Source organism: Chrysochloris asiatica, unplaced genomic scaffold, assembly GCF_000296735.1.
Source record: "Chrysochloris asiatica unplaced genomic scaffold, ChrAsi1.0 scaffold00446, whole genome shotgun sequence".
Classification (NCBI taxonomy): domain Eukaryota; kingdom Metazoa; phylum Chordata; class Mammalia; order Afrosoricida; family Chrysochloridae; genus Chrysochloris; species Chrysochloris asiatica.
Window position 1 is genome coordinate 1,171,737 of NW_006408964.1, and position 6,000 is coordinate 1,177,736.

Consider the following 6,000-nt stretch of genomic DNA (forward strand, 5'->3'; position numbering starts at 1 on the left):
TCCTTGGTCAAACATAAAATTCTGTTTGAAATCCCTGAGTTTTCAGTTTCCCAACGTTGTCACTGTTACCCTTATTCCTTGTCAACACTGAATATGTGATACCTCCCTGAAACAGTGTGAGGGACATTTTAGGTCTCAGCAGTCATCGATGATGTGGACCAGGATGAGCTCCAGAAGAGTGGGCCTTCTTGGTTGTTGCACAGATGAAATTCTGCAGAGCTGTGAGGATGGAAACCTAGAGAGAGGTGGCATCATTGGGGGAGAATGAGACCTATAGTTGTGATGGGTATTCCTGTAGTCATGAGAAATGTTTTACACACCAGGGTTATTCCAGTATTTAGGTTGAGGAATGGGATTACATTGTTACATGAAACAATGGAGCTTCCATATCCTGAATGCCCCAGGAACATAAATCTCTTAATATGAAAGTGATTTTTCACATATTTCTCTGGTGATTAATAACCCTGACATTCATAAAGGGTTATGAATGTAACTACTGCCTTTAGGGGTTCCTTTAAGACTCACACTTAAGAGATTTCAGTTGATTTTGCAGAGTTTTAACTGGCTAATTACAAGTTTAACATATCAATTTGATACAAATGAACTCATACTTGTTTCTTCTTCTTTTTACTGTTTTAATTTCTGGTATTATTTTCTGTTGCATAGGAGCATAAATCAAAAGTTGTATCATTGAGATAAACCCCTAGAGTATTAAGACCTTACATATTTAGATGTAGAAAGATGCTATACTAAATTATTAAAGTGATCCCTGAGATTTTAGCCCAGTAAACCAATGGCATGTGCTGCGTGGACAGCTTTAAGACGTCTAAATAAGTGTTACTCACTGTGGATTGTAACATATGTGAATAATATGTAGCATATAAGTGTACATAAGACCACACCTGTGTATGTGTGTGCACTCACTACCAATGTTAGCAACAATCTTATAAAGGGTGAGAGGGAAAAGTAACACTTTACAGAATTCCTGTTAAGAAACATAGAAGAACTGATTACAACATCGAATTTGGTAAATACCATGTAATAATAATCATAGGTAACAATCAATTAATATAAAAATAATAGCAAAGTACGATGAAGAATCAGAATATTAGCAGTCTCAAACTGTTGTTTTATTAGAACGTTACTAATTAAAAGGTGAAAGTAATGGACTTGATAATAGGAAAGAATGTACTACAGAAAAAATGAAAGTCTTAAAACCAAATACATCAGTAGATTTAACTGAACACAGGATATGTTACATAAGTAAAACACTTAAAAAACAAAAACCCGCATTTGATCAAGGTTGGTCATTGTCTTTATTATAATAGCCAGAGTTAGAAATGCAAACTGACATGTGAACAGAGGCAGTCTGCACAGCTGATGAGGACACATCCCTGCAGTTACAAACACGCTGTCATGTGTCACTGAGAATCTCTGCTCACATTCAGCGCTGTGTTTCATGGCAGAGTCCCATGATCACAGTGTGGATGGAATATCCAGTTTCTGACACAACCTCTCAACTTTTGAGTTGTGATAACATGAGTGGAAGTATCAGCTTCCCCACGTTCCTCACACTCACAGCGACCTTCTCTTCAGTGAGCAGAGCTCCTCTATTGTAGTGTGATAAGCATGTAAACCCTCTGCTGCATTCCTTACACTGATAAGGGTTCCTTTTTGGAATCATGAGTGGTTCTTTACGTTAATTTTACATTTCTCTCCACTGTGCATCCTTAAATATGAAGTGAGTTCTGAGTAACCAACATACACTTTCCCAAGTTGGCTACATTCATAAGACCTCTGCTAACCAACTATGAGTTCACCTGTTTAGTGAGGGATGGACAACTAGGATTGGTTCACCTGTACAGTGAGGGCTGAGGCATAAACAAACACTTTTACACACTGTTGACATTCATATGACCTCTTTCCAGAGTGGCTTCTGTGAAGTATAGTGAGGATTGAGGACTGTCTGAACACTTTCCCAAACTGTGTACACTCATTAAATCGGGTCTCCATTGTGACTTTACACATGTGTAATGTGGTGTAAGGAATCCTTAAAGGGTTGTACCACACTCCTTACATTCATTGGGCCTCTCCCCATTGAGAGTTTGCATATGTTCACAGAAGGATGAGTATCTACCAAAGATTTCCCACATACTTTACATTTATATGGCTTCTCTCCACTGTGGATTCTTCTATATGTTGTAAGGCTTGACCCTTGAGTAAAGGATTTCCCACACTCCTTACATTATAGAGCCTCTCTCCAATGTGCATTCTTCTATGCGTTATGAGGTGTGAGTCAACGAGAGGATTTCCCACAATCCTTGCGTTTATAAGGTTTCACTCCACTGTGGATTCTTCTATGTGTTGCGAGGTGTGATAACTGAATAAAGGTTTTCCCACACTCCTTACATTCATAGGGCCTCTCTCCACTGTGGATTCTTCCATGTGTTTTGAGGTTTGATGCTCGGAGAAAGACTTTCCCACATTCCTTACATTCATAAGGCCGTTCTCCACTGTGGATTCTTCTGTGTGTTGTCAGGTGTGACCGTTGAGTAAAAGATTTCCCACACTCCTTACATTCATAGGGCCTCTCTCCACTGTGGATTCTTTTATGTGTTCTAAGGTTCGATGAGCGGATAAAGACTTTCCCACATTCCTTACATTCATAGGGCCTCTCTCCACTGTGGATTCTTCTATGTGTTATGAGGTTTGACATTTGAATAAAGGATTTCCCACATTCCTTACATTCATAGGGCATCTCTCCACTGTGGATTCTTCTATGTGTTCTAAGGTTTGATTCGTGGAGAAAGACTTTCCCACATTCCTTACATTCATAGGGCCTCTCTCCACTGTGGATTCTTCTATGTGTCGCGAGGTGTGACCGTTGAGTAAAGGATTTCCCACACTCCTTACATTCATAGGGCCTCTCTCCACTGTGGATTCTTTTATGAGTTGTGAGGCTTGATACTTGACTAAAGGCTTTCCCACACTCCTTACATTCATAAGGCCTCTCTCCACTGTGGATTCTTCTATGTCTTGTAAGGTGTGAGTGTTGACGAAAGGCTTTCCCACAATCCTTGCATTTATGTGGCCTCTTTCCACTGTGGATTCTTCTATGTGTTCTGAGGTTTGATGCTCGGAGAAAGGCTTTCCCACATTCCTTATATTCATAGGGCTTCTCTCCACTATGAATTCGCATAAGTGCAGTGAGGTCTGTGGAAGAAATAAAGGCTTTTACACATTCCTTACATTCATAAGACGTCTCTCCACTGTGGATTCTTCAATGTTGAATGAGGTTTGAGTCATAGATATACGTATTCCCACATTCCTTACGTTCACAGGGCCTCTCTGCACTGCCAGTCCGCATGTGTCTACTGCACTTTGAGGACACTCTGAAGGCCTTCCCACATTGCTTACATTCATAAGGCTTCTCTCTGGTGTGTATTCTTCTTTGTGTTGTCAGGCCTGATGAATCCCTAAAAGTGTTCCCACACTCCTTAAATTCATAAGGCCTCTATGCATATGGACTATTTTATGTCTTGTGAGCCCGTTGGCATTGCTAAAGACTTACCCACATTGATTACATTCATAGAGCCTGTCTCCACTGTGAGTTTGCAAATGTCTACTGTGCTGTGAGGAATACCTAAAGGCTTTCCCACACTCTTTACATTCAAATGGCTTCTGTCTGCTGTGATTTCCTATATGTCCTGGGAGGAGTGACGCCTCACCAGAGGCTTTCCCACACTCCGTATATTCATAGGGCCTCTCTCCACTGTGGATTCTTCTGTGTGCACTCGTGTCTGAGGAATCTAAAAGTTTCCCCACACTCTTTACATTCATAAGGCATCTCTCCAGAGTGACTGCTTACATGTTGAGTGAGGGAGGAAGCCTCAGGAATTGCTTTCTTACATTCAGAAGGCTTCTCTCGCTTATGAGAGTTATTGTTTAAAATGAGAGATGGACTAGTATGCATATTAAAAACATACTTTATATTTGGATTGATGACCTTCCAAAGGTGTCCGAACTGGTGAGAAACTACAGAAAATATCAATCCACTTGCCGAATTCATACCCTTCAATATTGGTCACTGCTGAGACAGAATTCTTAAGGGTCCACATACAAAGGAAGCTTTTCCCACATATCTTACATTTACGGGTATTTTTCCCATTATGAGCTCTCACAGGGTGGTCAGATGAGAAGGACACCTGCAGTCTTCCCCACAGTCCGGACACTGACAGGTACTGCTTCCAGTGTGAGCTCTACTACGATTGTTCTCTAGGGAATGATCCAGGAAGGCTCCTCCATACTCACTGCATTCAAAAGGATCTACTTCTGTGGGATCTACTTGGTGCACAGAAAGACCAGGAATCGGGCTGGAGGTTTCTCCACACTGGTTGCCTACAGAACGTTCATCCAGGTTCTCGAATGTACCAGTTCTGTTAAAAACAGGTAGTGTAAATGTAAAACAATGGTGTCGTCTGCAAACTACTCCACTGTCAACAAGGAGACAAGAAAAAAATTCATTTATCTTGTTGGAAACAAATGTCGCATGACAGCATTACCAAACACAGTGAACATGCTTGTCTTTTCCCTAAATTGTCTCAAGAGTTATCTAGGACGACGACTACTATTTCCATCAATGTGTAACTCTTCCTGCTCATTGTGTCTAAGTGAAACATGATGTACACATTTCGCTGACTTATACTCCCATCAGTTTATAGCGAGGATTATACACATATACATGGGTCCTGATGAAAGATTAACACTAGGCAGCAAGCTAGATTTGAACCACAAAGTGGAACGACTTCATGGCATGTAACAACAGCTACTCCTTGGAAAGTCAACAAAGGGTTGCTAAAAGTCAGAACTGACTTGGCAAACACAACACATATATATCAGTCGGCTTCAGGGATTCAAAACACTTTGGAATGACTCAGCAATTTCCAACATAAATGAGAGAAGTGTCCAGATTGCATAGCAATCAAACTGTTGTTTTAATAGAATTTGATTTGGTGAAGAAACAATCACTGGTACTGCATTCAAGGATGGCGAGCAAACCACCAATATGAACATGTCGCTCTACACGCTCCTGCAACACCAAACACCTGCATGGATACCAAGAGTCTTACGTCACCAACCGGATTATGTTACAGGATTCTGGAGATCAACAAACATTTAGAGCTGCGCAGCCTGCCACCATATCTGAATGGCACACTACTGACAGTATCTTAATTGCCTCACAATTTAAAAGGAAAGAGATGTGACTGTTGGGAAATGCACATGCAACCTTGGTTTGTCCAGCAATTCCTCAATCAAAATTGTTCACAGAATGAGGCAATTGAAAGACGATGGAGTTCTCCATGAACTATTTGGAGCCCCCTCATTTCAGTGTATTCTGATGTTATGACACCTCCTGAGATTTTGTGAAGCACTAATTTCTGTTGTTGGATTCACACTCACCTCAAATGTCTCCCCTGGTTGTCAAGGTGATCCTTCCAGCCATGTGATTTTTTGATTGCACCTGGGATGCATAATAACCATGTGTTACTCTTCAAATATCATATGATTAAATGCTCACTGGGTAACTTTTCTCCATCATCAATGTTTCTCGCCACTGATCCAATCATTCGGTCAAAGTCCACAATTAGAATTGAATGGGAATGATTAGAGGAAAGAGAGGTTCCTAGTAAAAAAGACTCAGCCCCATTTTGCTATTCCAGCACTTTCACAAGTGTTAAAATGCAATTTACTAGGAAATAATTCTATCAGAATGGAGAGGGACAGTAACATACACAGGTATCATTAGGAGAGCTAAGTAGAAAGGAATTAGACATACCACACATGTAACGTTACAAAGGGAAAGGGTCTCTGTGTACACAGGTGCTAAAGGACAACTAAAATCAACAGAATAAGTTCAGGTATCTGTGAAGTTGTGTCTGCAAACCAAAATAAACTTTTTGAAGCTCATTGATTACCTTCATTCATGGGCTAAAACTATAT

General features: G+C 40.5%; 1 pseudogene; it reads right to left on the minus strand.

Annotated features, from left to right (window-relative positions):
• Positions 1-2,296: 2,296 nt before the first annotated feature.
• Positions 2,297-3,367, minus strand: LOC102831474 (annotated as a pseudogene).
• Between the last annotated feature and the right edge of the window lie 2,633 nt (positions 3,368-6,000).